Genomic DNA, 17,812 nt, shown 5'->3' on the forward strand with positions numbered 1-17,812 from the left:
AAAATTACATTTCTACTTAATTTACTTATTCAGTGCCATAACAATAAGGAGAAAATTATGACCAGCAAGAGCTAGCGAGTATTATGAGACATAAAATGGATTTTGATTATAATAAATTAAACAAAGGATCTTTTTTTATTAATTTATTTTAATTTATCAACAATCACTTCCATATGCTTTTGAGTTTAAAATTTCTCTCCCTCTCCCTCCCTATCACCCTCCCCAAAACAGTGCACAATCTGATATGGGCTATACATATACATTCCTATTAAACATATTTTCACATTAGTGATGTTGTAAGTAATAATTAGAACCAATAAAAGGAACCACCAGAAAGAGGAAACAAAACTCAACAGAAGGAAAAAAAAAAGCAAATAGTATGCTTCAATCTGCATTTATCTTAGATAGTTCTTTCTTTGGATGTGGATGGCATTTTTCCTCACAAGGCCTTTGCAGATCCTTGCATTTTGGGGAAGGATTAAGTTTATCAATATTAGTCATCACACAACAAGGCTGTTATTGTGTACACCATTCTCCTGGTTCTGCTCACTTCACTCACCATCAGACCATACAAGTTTTTCCAGGTTTTTCTTAAGTCAGACTGTTCAACAATTCTTATAGCACAATAGTATTCCATTACATTCATATACCACAGCTTATTCAGCCTTTCCCTGATTGATGGGCATCCCCTCAATTTCCAATTCTTTGCCACCACAAAAGAACTGCTATAAATATCTTTGTGAATATAGTTCCTTTTCCCATTTGTATGATCTCTTTGGGATATAGCCCTAGAAGTGCTATTGCTGGGTCAAAGGGTATGCACATTTTTATAGCCCGCTCCAAATTGCTCTCCAAAATGGTTGGATCATTTCACAACTCCTCCAACAATGAATTAGTGTTACAATTTTCCCACATCTTCAATTTTTATCATTTTCCAGTTTTGCCATCTTGGCCAATCTGATAGGTGTAATGTGATACTTCAGAGTTGTTTTGATGTGCATTTCTCTAATTTCACTATCAATAGTGATTTAGAGCATTTTTTTCATATGGCTAGAGATGGCTTTAATTTCTTCATCTGAGTACTGCCTGTTCATATCCTTTGACCATTTATCAATCGGGGAATGACTTGTATTCATATAAATTTGACTGAAATCTCTAAAAATTTTAGAAATGAGGCTGCTATCAGAGACATTTTTTCCCAAGTGTCTACTTTCCTTCTAATTTTAGTTGCATTGGTTTTGTTTGTGAAAAAACTTTTCAGTTTAATGTAATCAAAGTTATCCATTTTGCTTTTCATAATGTTCTCTATCTCCTGTGTGGTCATGAATTCTTCTGTTCTCCATAAATCTGATAATTAAACTATTCCTTGCTCCCCCAGTTTGCCTACAGTATCAGCCTTCATATCTAAATCATGAACCCATTTTGACTTTATTTTGGTATATGGTCTGAGATTTTGATCTGTGCCTAGTTTCTGCCATACTATTTTCCAGTTTTCCCAGCAGTTTTTGTTTTCAAAGAGTGGGTTCTTATCCCAGAAGCTGGTGTCTTGGGTTTATCAAATAATAGGTTACTATAGTCATTGACTCCTGTGTCTTGCACAGTTCACCTATTACACTTATCCACCACTCTATTTCGTAGCCAGTACCAAGAAATTTGAATGATTGCTGCTTTATAATACCAATTAGAAATATTGAAAACCAAAGGAAAAATTAATAAAATTCAAATTAAGAAAACTACTGAACTAATAAGTAAAACTAAGAGCTGGTTTTAAGAAAAAATCAATGAAATAGATAAACTTTTGGTTAACTGAATTAAAAAAAAGAAAGAAGAAAAGCAAATTAACAGTATAAAGAATTAAAAGGGTGAATCCACCACTGAGGAAGAGGAAATTAAAACAATAATTAGCCACTATGTTGCTCAACTGTATGCCAATAAATTTGACAATCTTAGTGAAATGGATCCATATTTAAAAAAATATGAATTTTTCAGATTAACAGGAGAAAATTAAAATACTTAAATCACCCCATCTCAGAAAAAAGAAATTGAACAAGCCATTGATGAACTTCCTAGGAAATAATCTCCAGGTCCAGATGGATTTACAATTGAATTCTATCAAACATTTAAAGAACAATTAATTCTAATATTATATAGACTATTTGGGAAAATAGGTGAAGAACAAGTTTTACCAAACTCTTTTTATGATAAAAATTTAATGCTGATACCGAAACCAGGAAGAATCAAAACAGAGAAAGAAAATTATAGACTAATTTCTCTAATGAATAAAGATGCAAAAATTTTAAATAAAAAATTAGCAAATAGATTACAGCAACTTATCACAAAAATGATACACTATGACCAGGTAGGATTTATACTAGGAATGCAGGGCTAGTTCAATATTAGGAAAACCTTCAGCATAATTGATTGTATCAACACCTAAACAGAGGTTTTGCAAAACAAAACTAATGTAGCCAACATTAAAAGGAATTTGAAAGCTGTGGAACATATTTTCCAGTGAATGTCTCTGATAAGATCTCATTTTTAAAATACATAATAACTGAGTTAAATTTATAAGAATTCAAGGCATCCCTATTTGATAAATGCTCAGAAGATATGTGTAGGTAGTTTTCAGATGAAGAAATCAAAACTATCATCATATAAAAATCACTTAAATAACTATTGATTTGAGGATTGCAAATTAATAGAATTTTCAAGTATCACCTCACACTTATCATATTGACTAATATGACAAAAAAGGAAAATGATAAATGTTGGAGGGAATATAGGAAAATTGGAACACTATTGCATCATTGGTGGTGGTGTAAACTGGTCCAAACATTCTGGAGAGTAATTTGGAACTATGCCCAAAGGGCTGTAAAGCTCTGCATATACCCTTTGATCCAGAAAAAAAAAACCACTACCAGGTCTGTTACTCAAATAAATGAACAAAGGACAAAAGGATGCATATGGACAAAAATATTTATAGCAGCTTTTTGTTGTGGCAAAGAACAGAAAATTGAGGGGATGTCCATAAATTGGTGAATGGCTGAACAAGTTATGGTATTTTATTGTAACAAATACCTTTGTGATGCAAGAAATAATGAACAGGATGCTTTTAGGGAAAAAAATAGAAAGACAAATGAATCAATGCAGAGTGAATTGAGCAGAATCAGTAGAACATTATACACAGTAACAGCAATATCGCACGATGCTCAACTGTGAATGACTTAGCTTTCTCTGCAATATAATGATCCAAGACAATTCCCAAGGACTCATGATGAGAAATGCTATTCACATCTAGAGAAAGAACTGATGGAGTCTGAATGCAGATCAAAGCATACTATTTTCATTTCCTTTATTTTTCATATTTTTGCTCTGTATTTTCTTTCACAACGTGACTAATATGAAAATATGTTTTGCCTAATTACACACATGCAACCTATATCAACTTGTTTACCATGTGAGGGAAATGTGTGGGATTGGAGGGAGGGAGAGGATTTAGAGCTTAAAAATTTAAAAATTTAAATGTTAAAAATTGTTTTACATATAATTAGGAAACAAACTATAATATTTTAAAAATTAAAAAAGGTGATTTGTGTTAACAGATTTGAATCAACACACTGGAAACATGAATAGCTTAGTTTTGACTACAGTAGAAAACACATGTTTTAAAGTCTCCAGAGGCTCATAATCTCTGCAGAATCTCTACCTTAATCCGTGATTAGGCAGCTAGATGATTCAGTGGGGTAGAAGCTTAGAATCCTTTGAGACTTGCCAACAATGAAATCTTAAGATCCCATTTCCCTGTCGCCCATCCAACACTATGACTTACCTGGGTTTAACCCATTTCTTTTCTGGCCTTTCATAAATACCAGGCTTTTCCTGCCCAAATAGTTCCTTGCTCTATCCTCTGCTGAGAAGCCCAGTAAAAACATCGATTATATCCTGATACAACATCTCTGCCATCATGCCATTTTCTTTCGGTAAGAATATGATCCCTTTGACATGCTCCCCTTTCCTACAGTGTGGAAGCATTTTGCTAGTCACTAAAAAATAATGACCCCTGTTGATAAATGAGTAAAGTTTTGCCCAGATATGTGTGAAAGCTCTGAATCAGAAAATGTGTTAAATGGTAAAACATGTGACATTTTGTTATATATCATTCAGTACAAACAACCATTTTACACCAAAGAAAACTGAAGCTCAAATAGAATTGAATTAATCCATCACACAGGTAGTAAGTAAGGTAAGGTTATAATTCTGAGATATTTAATAAATACTCCTCAAGGAGTTTACTTCAAATGAATGAATGAATAAAAATACATATTAAGCATTTACATTCTACTGGGTGATATGACATATAAACACACTTACACGTATATACCTGCATACATTTATATATACGTAAATATGGTCATGAATGTGTCACTTTATTTTATAAGGCCCAGGATATCTGAGACAATGAAGCTCCCCAATTAAAAGGAAACAAGAATAGTAATTTCTCTCCTGATATATCTTGAGAGCAGATCTTTTGTGTGTGTGTGTGTGTGTGTGAATAGTATTTTTTTTCCAATTACTTGTAAAGACAGTGTCAGCATTTGTTTTTTATAAGATTGTGAGTTGCACAGTTTTTCTCCTTCCCTCCTTCCAATTTCCCCTTCCCCATGGCAGCAAGCAATCTGATATAGGTTATACATTTCCAATTATGCAAACATATTTCCACATTAGGCATGTTGTGAAAGAAGAAACAGAACAAAAGGGAAAAGCCACAGGAAAAAAAAATTGAAAGTAGTACAATGCTCTCCTGGTTCTCCTCAGTTCACTTAGCATCAGTTTATGTGAGTCTTTCCAGGTTTTTTTTTTTTTCTGAAATCCACCTGCTCACTATTTCTTATAGCACAATAGTATTACACTGCATTTTTATACCACAACTTGTTCAGCCATTCCCCAACTAATGGGCATCCCCTCAGTTTTCAATTCTTTACCACTACAAGAAGAGCTGCTAAAAATATCTTTGTACATGTAGGTTCTTTTCCCTTTTTATGATCTCTTTGGGATACAGCCCTAAAAGTGGTATTGTTGGATCAAAGAGCATGCATAGTTTGATTGCCCTTTGGGCAAAGTTCCAAATGATAACAGATCTTTCCATACTAAAGCAGGATGAGAGGGACTCTTTAATCTCTGGCTCTTAAATAAAATAACAAACTTTTCTTATTGAATGTTGATTGAATTCTTCCATATTATTGGTTTTGAGGCAGATGAACAATTAAAGTTTGTAAGTTTGGCCATAAGAAGCTGTTGTTCTTTTATCCCTGGATTTATTATGATAGACACTGCACAAATGGAGAGGAAAGACTCTAGGAAAAAATTAGATAGATAGATAGATAGATAGATAGATAGATAGATAGATAGATAGATAAAGCAAATTTCAGAACTTAGCTATGTGTTCTAATTCTTTGCTTTCAATATACCTTGGCAGCATCTTATCCCTGTATTTCTCTCTCTCTCTCTCTCTCTCTCTCTCTCTCTCTCTCTCTCTCTCTCTCTCTCTCTCTTTCTAGCTGCATTTCTCTATTGTAATTAAAATTTATTAAAAACGCTTTAAAGATTTATATATGTTAAGTCATTTAGTGCTCACAATCACCCCATGAGTTAAAGAGTTATTATCACACTTTTTCAAATGATGTGGAAACTGAGGGACAAAGAAGTTAAATGACTTGCCCAGACTCACCCATCTAGTAAGTGTTTGAGGCAATTTCAAAATCAGGCATTTCTGACTTCAAGTCCAAGGCTCTATCTACTATGTCACCTATCTGTCTCTGGCATGAACATGCATGCTTAAGTACGCACATGGATGTATATGTATAAGTATATGTATATATATGTAAATGCATATAAATGTGTATGTGTTTCACATATATGTAGATGGATAGGAAGACAGAAAAGAGAGAGAAACAGAGAGAGAGTGAGAGAGAGAGAGAGACAGAGAGAGAGAGTGAGAGTGAGAAAGAGAGAGAAAAAGACAAAGAGAGAGAGAGACAGAGAGAGAGAGAGATAACAGTACATGGGTCAGTGGATAGAAAGCTGGGCTTGGAGTCAGGATAATTCAGATTTGGCCTCAAACACGTGCAAGCTGTGTGGAGCTAAGCAAGTCAACACTATTTGCCTCAGTTTTCTGATGTGTGAAATGAGCTGGAGAAGGAAATGGCAAAACACACTGTTATCTTTGTCAAGAAATTCCTAAATGGGATCACAAAGAATTTGACACAGTTGAAATGACTGAAAAATAACAACACAATATGAACACACATATGTGTATAATTTTAAAATTAATCAAACAAAAAAGGAAGGAGTGTTTACTGAATTGGCAAAATAAACATCTTTAAAATTAAGTTTAAACTTTGGGAAACCTTTGAATCAAGGCAAGGATAGGGTTTTTGGATCACAGAGTATTTCAGACTTTTTTTTATGCTGTTGACTTGGAGTGAAAAAATGAAACAGAAAATGATTTCAACACATTACTTTTCTTCTTTTACCCTTAAAGACCCTGTGTAGTCTGATTAATTTTTATTTCATTTTGTTTCAAAAACATTTGAATAATCTAATATTTCTGACTTTGGGTCTAAGAAGCTTTTTTGATCTCTGGTTAAGCTTTTTATAGTCTTAAAACCTAAGATGAGAGAGTGGGATTGAATTAAGTTGGTAGGAGAAAGGGGAGACCAGAAGCCAGAGCCACCTCTTTCTAGAACACAAGAAAAGGATGAGTTAAATATTCTCTTTTCTTTTTGTTCTGTTTTCAGCAATAACCCATCATGATTTGGGACCAGATTCTAAAAGTATTGGGAAAATCACAATCAAAATATTTTTCTCTAGTCTTAAATTCTCATTTATCCACTTATTTGTAATTACATATTATACCTACTTGTAATTCTGACAATACAAAGCAGTATTGGTTGTATATTTCATAAAACAGTATTATTTCATTGTCAGAATGTTTAGATTTGAATAACTGATTTGTGTAGATTTCTCAAGATATTTAGAACATTCTCATTCAACATCATCTCTGCATATACCTTACTTAAATTTCACTAAATAAATACATAGATGGATAGACAGACAGACAGACAGACAGACAGATAGATAGATAGATAGATAGATAGATAGATAGATAGATAGATAGATAAAGAATGATTAAAATGTTGGAGAAAAATAGAGTGAACATTTTTACAATTTGAAAGGGAGTTATATTAGACAGAGCCTCTAAAAGGTAGGGTCCTCCATCTAAAGCATGATGGGGTGCACAAAAACTGAATTTAAATGTCTCAGCTCTGTGCCTCTCAGCCCCCAGACTGGTTATTCTTTCAGTTTGGAAGTCTGCTACTGTCAGCCTGCATTAGTTCTGAGGATGTGTGATGATAATGGGGAAAGAAATCCAATGATATTAAGTGGAATAACAAATTGGGAATTAAATTGTCTCAAATTGATTTTTGTAGAAAAAACATAAAGTTTATTAGAGCATTCCATATGTGAAGACTAGTATTGGCTTCAATAGGTTCATGGAAATGCTTGAGCCAAACAAAAAATTCATTCATTACCATATTTTCTTCCATAGTCCATCGTGGGAAAAATAGCTACATAATATATCATTCTTTGGTGTGTTCCCAGGTTTGAATTAAAGTTTTGGCTACATGAACACTTAGTTTTTATTATAGTAGAAAAAAAAAAGAGGAGAGTGGGGAAATCAATGGGGATCTCTACTGCACTTCCTGGCAAAGCATCTAAGTAGGTAGTAGAATGGACAGTTGAACTTAATGTCTGAAAGAGCTGAGTGTGAATGCTGCCTAAGATGTATATAAGTTGTATGACCATAGGTGAATCACTTAATCTATTTTGATTTGTTTCCTTAATTGTAAAGTGAGGACAATAAAAGCACCTACCTATTGTACCTACAAGCACATGGAATGAATTGAAGAAGGCAAAATGCTCAATATTTTCCAAAGTTTCAAGTGTTACATGAATTCTACTATTTGTTGTTGTTGTTAACATTATTATTTCAACCAAGATCCATATCCTCACAGCTATGGTTTGTCCAACAGAAATGTGTGGCTATGAGATTTGGATTATATGGAAAACTGAGTGACACAGAATTGACACTTGAATTGTCATGCTGTAGAAGACTTTTAGGAGTTCTTGGACAGCGAAGAGATCAAATCAGTCAATGCTTAAAAAATATTAATTCAGGCTATTCACTGGAAGGTCAAATACTGAAACTGAATCTTAAATACTTTGGCCACATAACTAAAAGGCAGGACTCACTGGAAAAGACCCTGATGTTGGGAAATATTGAAGGCAAAAGGAAGGGGGAATGGCTGATGATGAGATAGATAGAGAGTGTCATGGAAACAACAAACACAATGGTACGTGGGGTCACAGTCAGACATGACTGAACAAAGACAACAAAAATATTATTCCATAAGGAGAATAGACTTATACATTTTTTTCTATTAATTACAAGTGTTGCCTCCAGGCTTTCTGATTACTTATCCCTAGCAATAAAATAAACAATGAGCATGTTTCCTTACATGAATACATACTCATGTTTATAAATTATACACACACCACACTAATTAAAATTTTGTAAAAAATAAAAGTTAAATAATTTGGAAATTGAAGTAGATCGTTTAAAGGTGAACAGGCTTAGTGAGAAGCAATGAGAAAATGTGCCTCCTTTTTATTAGAAAGCTGGGCAGAAAATGTTGAATACAGACTCAATCATTGTGTTGGTTGGTATTGCTTAAACATTTTTCTTTGTTTCATGAGAACAAAAGAAAATACTCTAAGACATGGGGGTAGATATGTCAAGAAATGACTTCAATGTAAAAGTAAAGAAAAAAATCTTTAAGCAGCACAATACTATGAATTAACTAAATTATTTGGAAGTATAGCAATTACATTCTCTATTTAAAATATATGTTTTAACTTAGAAATAAGTAAGACATGTTCAAATGAGCGTAGGCTGACAACATGATAAATGGAAATCCCCAGGGCTTTGGGAGGTGGTGGAGCCTAGTGAGTAGACAGGATTCTGGACTTGGAGTCTGGAACATCTAGATCCGAATCCCTCCTTAAACACTTTCTAGCTTTGTGATCATGGGTAAGTCACTTTTCCTCCATAAACTTTATTTTTCTCATTTATAATATCAGGATAATAATCATTCTTCTTTCTCCAGATAGTTCTGAGTATTCAGTAAGATTTTATGATAAGTGTTGTATAAACCTTAAAATGATACGGCAGCTGTTTTTATTTCAGTTGTTGTCCCTTAGAATAGTAGTTTCTTGAAAGCAAGGACTGATTTTTTTAAACCTTTGAATGTTTAACACATCAGTTCCACAGTAGGCATTTAATGAATAATAGTGTACAAGCTGATGTCACATTTGCGAAAGTTCCCTATTCTTGAAGCATTATTTGACTGAGGACAATCACAAGTTTATTTACATTCTTTTTTTCCTTTCCACATGCCTGTGGTTGATTATGTGTGTGCAGAACTCCTATTGTGGGAAACACACTTCATTATGCTACATTTGTTCCAATTCATCTACAAGTTCCATCCTTAGAAGTTTGCAGCGGGCATAGGGAGTATAAGTAACCTACCTAGAAAGCAAATGTGGAGCTGAGTTGCATTTTGCACCTAGGTCCTCCTGACTCTAAACTATAAGCTCTATCCTTTGTGCTTCATTGCCTCCTGTTTTTTCTCACATTAGCAATACTAGTATTGTTTTTATTTAGTTGATTTTCAGTGAAATTTGATTCTTTTTGACCTCTTTTGTGTTTCTAGCTCATTTTGCTGATGAGGAAACTGAGGCAACAGAGTTAGGTGACTAGCTGGTTACACAGCTAATAGATCTCTGAAACCAGATTTGAGCTTAAGAAGAGGAATCTTCCTCACTCCAGGATCAGTCCATTCTCCACTGTGCCATCTAACTGCAATGCTAATACTTGCATTTCTAAAATGGTTCCATTATCTCTGACTTAGCTGATGGCCTAAGTGAGTCTTCTACTAGCACATATCACCTATATTTCTTAGACTTGGAAGTTGGTCCTAGAAAGATGCCCTGAGAAATATTTTATTATAAATCTGGAGGCAACCTGATAATGAGCCTCTATCAACTAGGTTAAAGTTTGGGCAAGTGACACACAATCTATCTCTAGGGCCAGGTTTAAGCCTGCCTGATTTGACAACACCAGCTAGATTTTGTCCTATCATCAGAGACTTCCAAAGCTGGATACCTCCATAACCTAGTGAGGCATCAGTGGACTCCCAGGTAAGATGAATGATTGAGAGTCTTAAATTAATCAGTGGAAAATCATTTATTAAGTCCTTACTAAGCACTGTACACAAAAATGGGGACCCAAAAACATAAAGAAACAATCTCTGCTTTCAGTTTCTACTGAGGGAGACAATAAATGTCAGAATTCATCTATGGGTCAGATGGAAAGACCAGGGCACTTGAGGGTTCATGAGCAGGAAATGAAAATGGCCTTAGGTCCTAGGAAGATAGCAGCTAAACAGAGGTTGAATCTTGATGGGCCAAGAGGATGTCCAGAAGGGAAAATAGAAAATTCAGGTGGTTTTCCAACTGAATGAAAAGATTAGGAGGCCACTCCCTGATCATCCAAGCAGTTTGAGAGGCTCTCTGCTTAGCAAGAGAAATCAGTCCTAGACAATGACCATTGTGAAGGTCAAAACATGTAGGGGAGTTGACACAGATTGGGAATTCAAGGATCATTCTTTCAGAGTTGAGTATGGGAGTAAAAGGGAGATCAAGAACCATTCACAGGAGAGTAAAAGGTGAAAGCAGTATTAATAGTAAGAACAGAAAAGCATATCCCTCAGTGCCTACTCAATTGAACGGGTAAGAAATGTGCAGTGGGTGGACTACGAAAGCAACCCACTGTTTTGGCCATAATATGATGAATGAATTAATAGGAAAACATATACTAATCACTTAAACTGTGAAAATCATGCTGCAGTGTATGTATGTATACCAATAAAAAGGTGAGGCCGTTTCTGTCCTCATGGAGCTCACATCCTAACTAGAGGGATATCACATGCATAGGAGAGTTCAGGAAGAGCATAGAACCCTTGTCTAGGGGGACATAAGATTCAAAATTGGGAGAAAAGGAAGGGCCCAGAAGTTCTTAAGGTACTTGACAATGTCAGGACCTTCAAGGGTCCAGAGGGTGTAATATCAGGACAAATGGCTGGGACTGTGAGTCTATGGTTTTATTGGGAGAATTTTAGTTGATAAATCACTGTTCATCCAGTCAGTGTAAGTGGCCACTTGTCCATGTAGAAGGAACAAAGCATTGTACATCAAAGCTATAATACTCAATAATGCCTCGTATTTATATACCTAGGTAGTGCAGTCGATACAGTGCCTGGCTTGCAATCAGGAAGAGCTGAGTCCAAATCTGGCCTCAAATATTTACTGGCTGTGTGACCCTGGGCAAGTCATTTAACCTTTTTTTGCCTCAGTTTCCTCATCTGTAAAATAAGCTGGAGAAAGAATTAACAAGCCATCCAATATTTTTGCCAAGAAAACCCCAAGTCGGGTGGCAGAGAGTCAGACATTTGCAACATGCTGAATACTTTATAAATATTTCCTTTTCTACTCACAACAGGCTTTGGAGAAAGTTACTATTATTAGCCCATTTTTACAATTGAGGAACCTGAGGCAGACAGAGGTAAAATGACTTGACCAAGGTCACACACTTAGTAAGAGTTTGAGGCCAAATTTTAACTCAAGTCTTTGTGACTCCAGACTCAGCTCTATTACCAATCTATTCTTAGGGCAAGTGCTGCTGAATTATTTACCCATTTTTACAGAGTAAAAATACTGAGCCATAGTGATATTAAGTGACTTTCTAAAGGACATAGAGCTAAATGCATTAAAGATATGAAACAAACTGAGACCTGTCCTGACTCTAAGTATAGGGGTCCTACGATGTCCCACTGCTTCCAGAAACTGAAAAGGACCTCGATAAGCCAGAGCCGATGCATTTATAAATAAAGTGGTTTTAGAATTGGTGTCGTATTTTCTTCTTCTCAATGACATAAATTGTGATGACTTTCAGAAATACTAATTGTCACAGGAATTTGACTCAAATATTATTTGGGTTGGAAGAGATCTTTTAATTTTTTGTTTCTCTATACTTGAAGTCAATCTGTGCTTTAGGAATGTACCTCTTCTAGAATATCTGTCTAGTTGGGAGACTGTACTGGATGACTTTTGCTGTCTACTGACTCTACAATTTCAGGAGTCAATGATCTTTAGTATTCCTCAGGGCTTTGTTAGGAAATTTGGAATATTTTCTTCTTTGTTTCTCACAAGATATAAAATGTCAAGACTGAAACCCAGATTCTGATGATCTTCAGTTTAGAGCAGCTCATTTAAATCATCCAAGAATTTAATGATTTACCTATAAGGATCCACAGGATACCCAGGTTAGGACTTGAAAATTTACTGTATGTTTTCATTCAACAGAAGTGTCAGCCCTTACCAAAGAGGTCTAGGCTTCAGAAACATTCCACTAATTCAAATAGAATCAAAGAGGTGCAATTCTGGATTATGATTCAAGATCCAGGTAAAAGTGGCTGACTATACTATAGACACTGTTAACTTTAACTGTACTTTAAACTATACTTCCATTCCTAGTGTTCTCAAATATGAAATTTGCAGGGTTGATTTACTCCATAGCCATAGCCAATCTGGAAAACAAAACAATATTAAACAAAAGCAGAAACAAAAACAAAATTTACTTTTTGCAGAATGGTACTCAGACTATGTCAGAATACCTGTGTCCCTTCAAAATTCTGCTCATATTTCATCATTTGTTAGTTTTTTTTTTTTTTTCTCTCCTCCTCAAAGTATTATGTATATATTGTTGTTTTTGCCTCTGGTAAGTGGAGAGACAATGTGTTATAGTGGTCAGAGTGCTGGATTTGGAATTAAAGAATGTTGACTCTTTTGCTAACCACCTCTTCCACCTTAGATGAGTCATGACATTTCTGGGCCTTATTTTTTCTAATTTCTAAAATCAGGATATTTGACTTGAGTAACTAATTCTAAGGCATGTATAAAGGAGAAAAAGCACAGATTGGAATGGCGGGACCTGTGTGTCAATGTCTCTAAAATATTGGTGTTCTATTGGATAGAAATTGACTTCCCTTCCAGCTAGATATTAATGGTATTATGATCCCTGTCATCACTAAATCTATGAGCTCATAAATGGGCTAGTAGAATGTAAGCACTTTGAAGGCAGAGACTTTTTGCTTTCTTGTTTTTTTGTCTTTATGTTTTCAGTGCCTACCTATCACAGTGCTTTACAATAAATAGGGACCTAATACATGCTTATTGAATTGAGTGGGTAAGGAATCTGAACTTATAGTTATTTAGTATTATATAGTTCTTTTCTTACATCATTCATGGTAGCTGTGTGGTACAAATATTCCTACAAAACAAAAACAAATGTGGAGCATTTGTAAAATATAAAGGGTCATGACACTTACGCATCATTATATCCCGAGGTTCATAGGCCTAGAACTGGAAGCAATCACAAAGACCATCTAGTCCACCCACCCGACAGATAGTTACCAATCATATATTGCTTGCTATGTGCCACGTACTGCAAAGCACTTTATAATTAATATCTCCATTATTTCTTACAACAACCTTGAGAGATAAATACTATAATTATCACCATTTTACAGGAGAGGAAACTTAAGCAACAGAGGTTAAGTGACTTGCCTGGGCTCACATAGCTAGGGAATATGTGAAGATGGATTGAAACTCAGGTCTTTCTGATTCCAGGCTTAGCACTCTTTCCACTGTGCCACCTAGAAATCAGATGAAGAAACTGAAGTTCAAGAAGATTTAAGTGAGTTTTTAAATTTCACATGTTTATTTAAAATATAGGCATGCCTATTGTACATGCAATGTATATGTGTGTGTGTGTGTGTGTGTGTGTGTGTGTGTGTGTGTATATACACACTACAGTGCTCTTCCTATGTACACGTCCTTCTACATGAAGAGTGACATCCAAGATTTTGGAAGAGAGAAAAAAGGAATAGAACATCTTGCTTGTTGCCCCAACCAGGTTTTGACATTTTAACTCAATCTAGAGTTGCCTCTACCTACAACTTACAAGCTTGTTGTGGGATAATAAGCTTACAAACTTGATGTGCAAGCTTGTTGTAGGATAATCGGGCTCTGAGAGTAGGTCCAAGAAGAGGTGGATCATCCCTTATACTATCCCATATTCAATACTGTTCAGGTGGATGAGACACAGGAAAAGAAGGTCATGGGATGGTCTGGGTGTGGGAACGTGGAATGTGAAAACCTGCTATGGAGAGGAGACATGGTCCACTTATCCTCTACTCTAGTTTATAGCCCAGACAAAATGCTGAGAACCCTACAAAATGGGGACCCAAGGCAAAAGCTACTTTAGCCAGATATCAAACATCTTTGCTATAGCCCAAATTAGAGCAATACCAGACAAAGGCCTCGTTAAGGCCAAAAGGTACTTAGACATTAGGTTTTACCCATAATCATGTGTATGAGCCATGCATGGGACACATTTTCTTATGCCTCAATTGCCAATATCTTGGAATGTAACTATTGAATTATAGCCAGGGTTGAAGTTACTCTGAAGTCACTGAAAACCAAAAACTGTGGCTCAGACCCAATACCATCATCTCCAACTTTCTTGTGTTTATAGAAATTATACCACACCAATCCATTCTTTTAGAGGTACTGGAAGGTGGAGCACTTGAGTACAGTGAGTTGTACCAATGCTTAACAAATCCATGCTTCCTGCTCTACTAATTAAAGCATTTTAGATCAGCCATTCTGATGTGGAGGCTGACTTCCCCTGCTGTCTTTTCCTATATTCCTTACTCCATCTGGTTCCGTCCTACTACTCCCCATTCCTCCATTCCTATCTTTTCTCATTTCCCATTCCCTTTAGAACTCCTGCACAATCATTATCAACTTTACCTTTATCATGTAGAAAGTGCTACCTTTATGCCTACTTTCTCCAGCCCTTGTCATTTCTTTCCCATTCACCAATATACTTCATACACCCATTGCCAATGTATGACTCACCCTCTGCTGCCAACACTCAATAATCCCATTTCCTTTTAGATTCCTTCTGTCTGGGGAAATTGTTTCACTTACCACTGTTTAGGACTTCTCTGAGTCAGAGCTGCCCTGACTAGTGTGTGTGATTCAGTCCCCACCTAGTCTCTATTATATTTAACCAAACCTAGGATAAACTTTATCAATCCAAAGATATATCAGGACACTAGAGCCTAGAACACCAGGAAATTGACATTTTTTTTGTGATCACCTTGTTTGTCAATTCTCTCCCTCCCTACCCCACCTCAGGTATCTGCTGCTTGCTCAGGTTATAGGAACCATATCAATGATGCCATTATGCTGAAAGGGTCATGGTAATCCACTCACTACTGCCCCATTGATCAAGAAGCAAGAATTCCTTAAGTGTTTACCTTAGGTCAGTCACTGAAATAATAAGCACTGAATATACAGAATCAAAATCAAATATTCTCTACCTTCAAATAATGTCCATTCTAACAGAAGATATTATGTATACATATGAGTATGTAAAAAGCACATACAAAGGAGACACCAGAAAACTTTGGATGGGAAGTTGTTTACAGCTGGCGGCATCAATGCATGAAAGATATAGTGTAATAGATGGTGTTTGGACTGGTTTTTGAAGGAATTCAGTTATTGCAACAGGTAAAATTCTGAAAGGAAAGCATTCATGGTATGGGAAACCAACAAGAGAATGGCATGAAGATAGGACATAGAGCACCTTTTATGATGAGGCATAAGTAAGCCAGTATGGCTGTATGACCAAAAGGATTGAAATTAGTAAGGGTGCTGTAAAGGTAGATAGGAAATTAGCTGCCAAAGGCTTTAAATGCCAAAAAGAGGAATTTATAACTGATGCTAAATGTAATAGGTAGCCAGTGGCTTGTATTGTGTAGGGGGATGACAGAGACAGACTTGCTTTTTGGAAAAATAACTTGGCAGCTATATGGAGGGTGGATTAGAATGGGGAGAAAACACAAGGAGGAAGATAAATTAAGGTCAATAATGGCCCAGGTAATACATAATGAGGCCCTGAACTAATGTGGTGGCTGGTGAGGGTAGAGAAGGGGATTACGCAAAAAGCTGTCATGGAGATGGAAATTGCCATGTTTGGCCAATGATTGGTTTTATGGAGTGATTGAGAATAAGGAGTTTATGAGGGATTTTTTTTTCAAACCTTGTTTACAGGAAGTGTGGTGCTGCCACCAACAGTATTCAGAAGATGGATGGTTCTTGGGAAATAATGAAATACATTCTGGTTTGGGCTTATTGTATTTGAGATGCCTCCAAGACAGTCAATCGGAAATGTTAAATAGTTGGGCATGTGCAACTGAAGCTCAAGGGAGAGACTGAGATTAGCTACAGTGACCTGCAGAAAGATGATAAATGAATTTATGGATACTTGTCATAAGCCTTCATCAAATGAGAGGATTAGAGAGAAAATGTGCAGGACAGAACCTTTGGATATGTCTACATTCAATGGATGTGATATTGATTATGCTCCAGCATAGGTAAGAGGAAACCAAAGAGCAAGCTGAGTCACAAAGAAGCATAGTAACAGTAATAGGAGGTAGAGCAGAAGGAAGAGTAAGTGGTAGTAGCAGCAGCAGTAGAGCTATCACTTATACTACTACTATACTACTACTACTACTACTACTACTACCACCCACAATAAAAATAACTGGAATCCTCACAGCATTTTAAAGTTTGCAAAGCACTTTATAGATATTTTTATTTTATCCTCACAACATCTCTGGGAGGTAGGTATCATTAGTATCCCCATTTTGCAAATGAGGAAAGTGAGGAAGACAGAGGTTAGAGGACTTGCTTAGGGTCATACAGTTATTAAGTGTCTCATTTGGGAAATGTGTGCAGCAGGTGACAGTCACCAATGGTGTCAAATGCTGAATGAACATTAAGGAGGATTGAAGCCTCTTCCCCACTCCAAATTACTAATGACATATTACATGTCCCTAGTTGCATATGAGCCCCCAGTAGGCAGGGGATATCATTCTTCAGCTTGTGTTCCCTCAATGCCTAGCACAATATTGGGCACATAGTAGGAAATGGTAAAAATCCTATGCTTGATAATGAATTTGTTGATGGTTTTCTTAATACCTATTTATTGCATTCTACCCTTCCCTGTCTAAATATGATTCTTATTTGTAGAGAAAACTTAAACATACTTGGTTATGTGTAGTACTACCTTATCTCTCATCCTGTGTGAGAAGAGACATTGTCCCTTCTCTACAACATGGCTTTAAAACAATAAAGCCTGCCCCATCATCCCTTAGCTTTCATCCTTAGCCTCTATTCATTCTAAGCTTTAGTTCTCTTGATGCTATTTTTATAGGCCCACGTATTGCCTCATATCTTATGTTCTATTCATTAAAACAATATTGAGGTTTCAGAAAACAAGAAACACGGTATTACCAAACATTTCCAAATTGCTGTTTACATAGATACTAACACAGACTACTACATTGCCATGGGAAATCTTCACCAACAGCAATCCTCTAACTTAGGAGGAGTCTTAGGGAATTGCCTAAGGCAGAGACAGGTGAAGTCATTTGCCCAGGATGACGCAGCTAAGAAATGCCTGTGGCATGATTTGAACCTAAATCTATCCTCATTCCTG

This window comes from Phascolarctos cinereus, unplaced genomic scaffold, assembly GCF_003287225.1.
Source record: "Phascolarctos cinereus isolate Bilbo 61053 unplaced genomic scaffold, phaCin_HiC Scaffold_2;HRSCAF=192, whole genome shotgun sequence".
NCBI lineage: Eukaryota > Metazoa > Chordata > Mammalia > Diprotodontia > Phascolarctidae > Phascolarctos > Phascolarctos cinereus.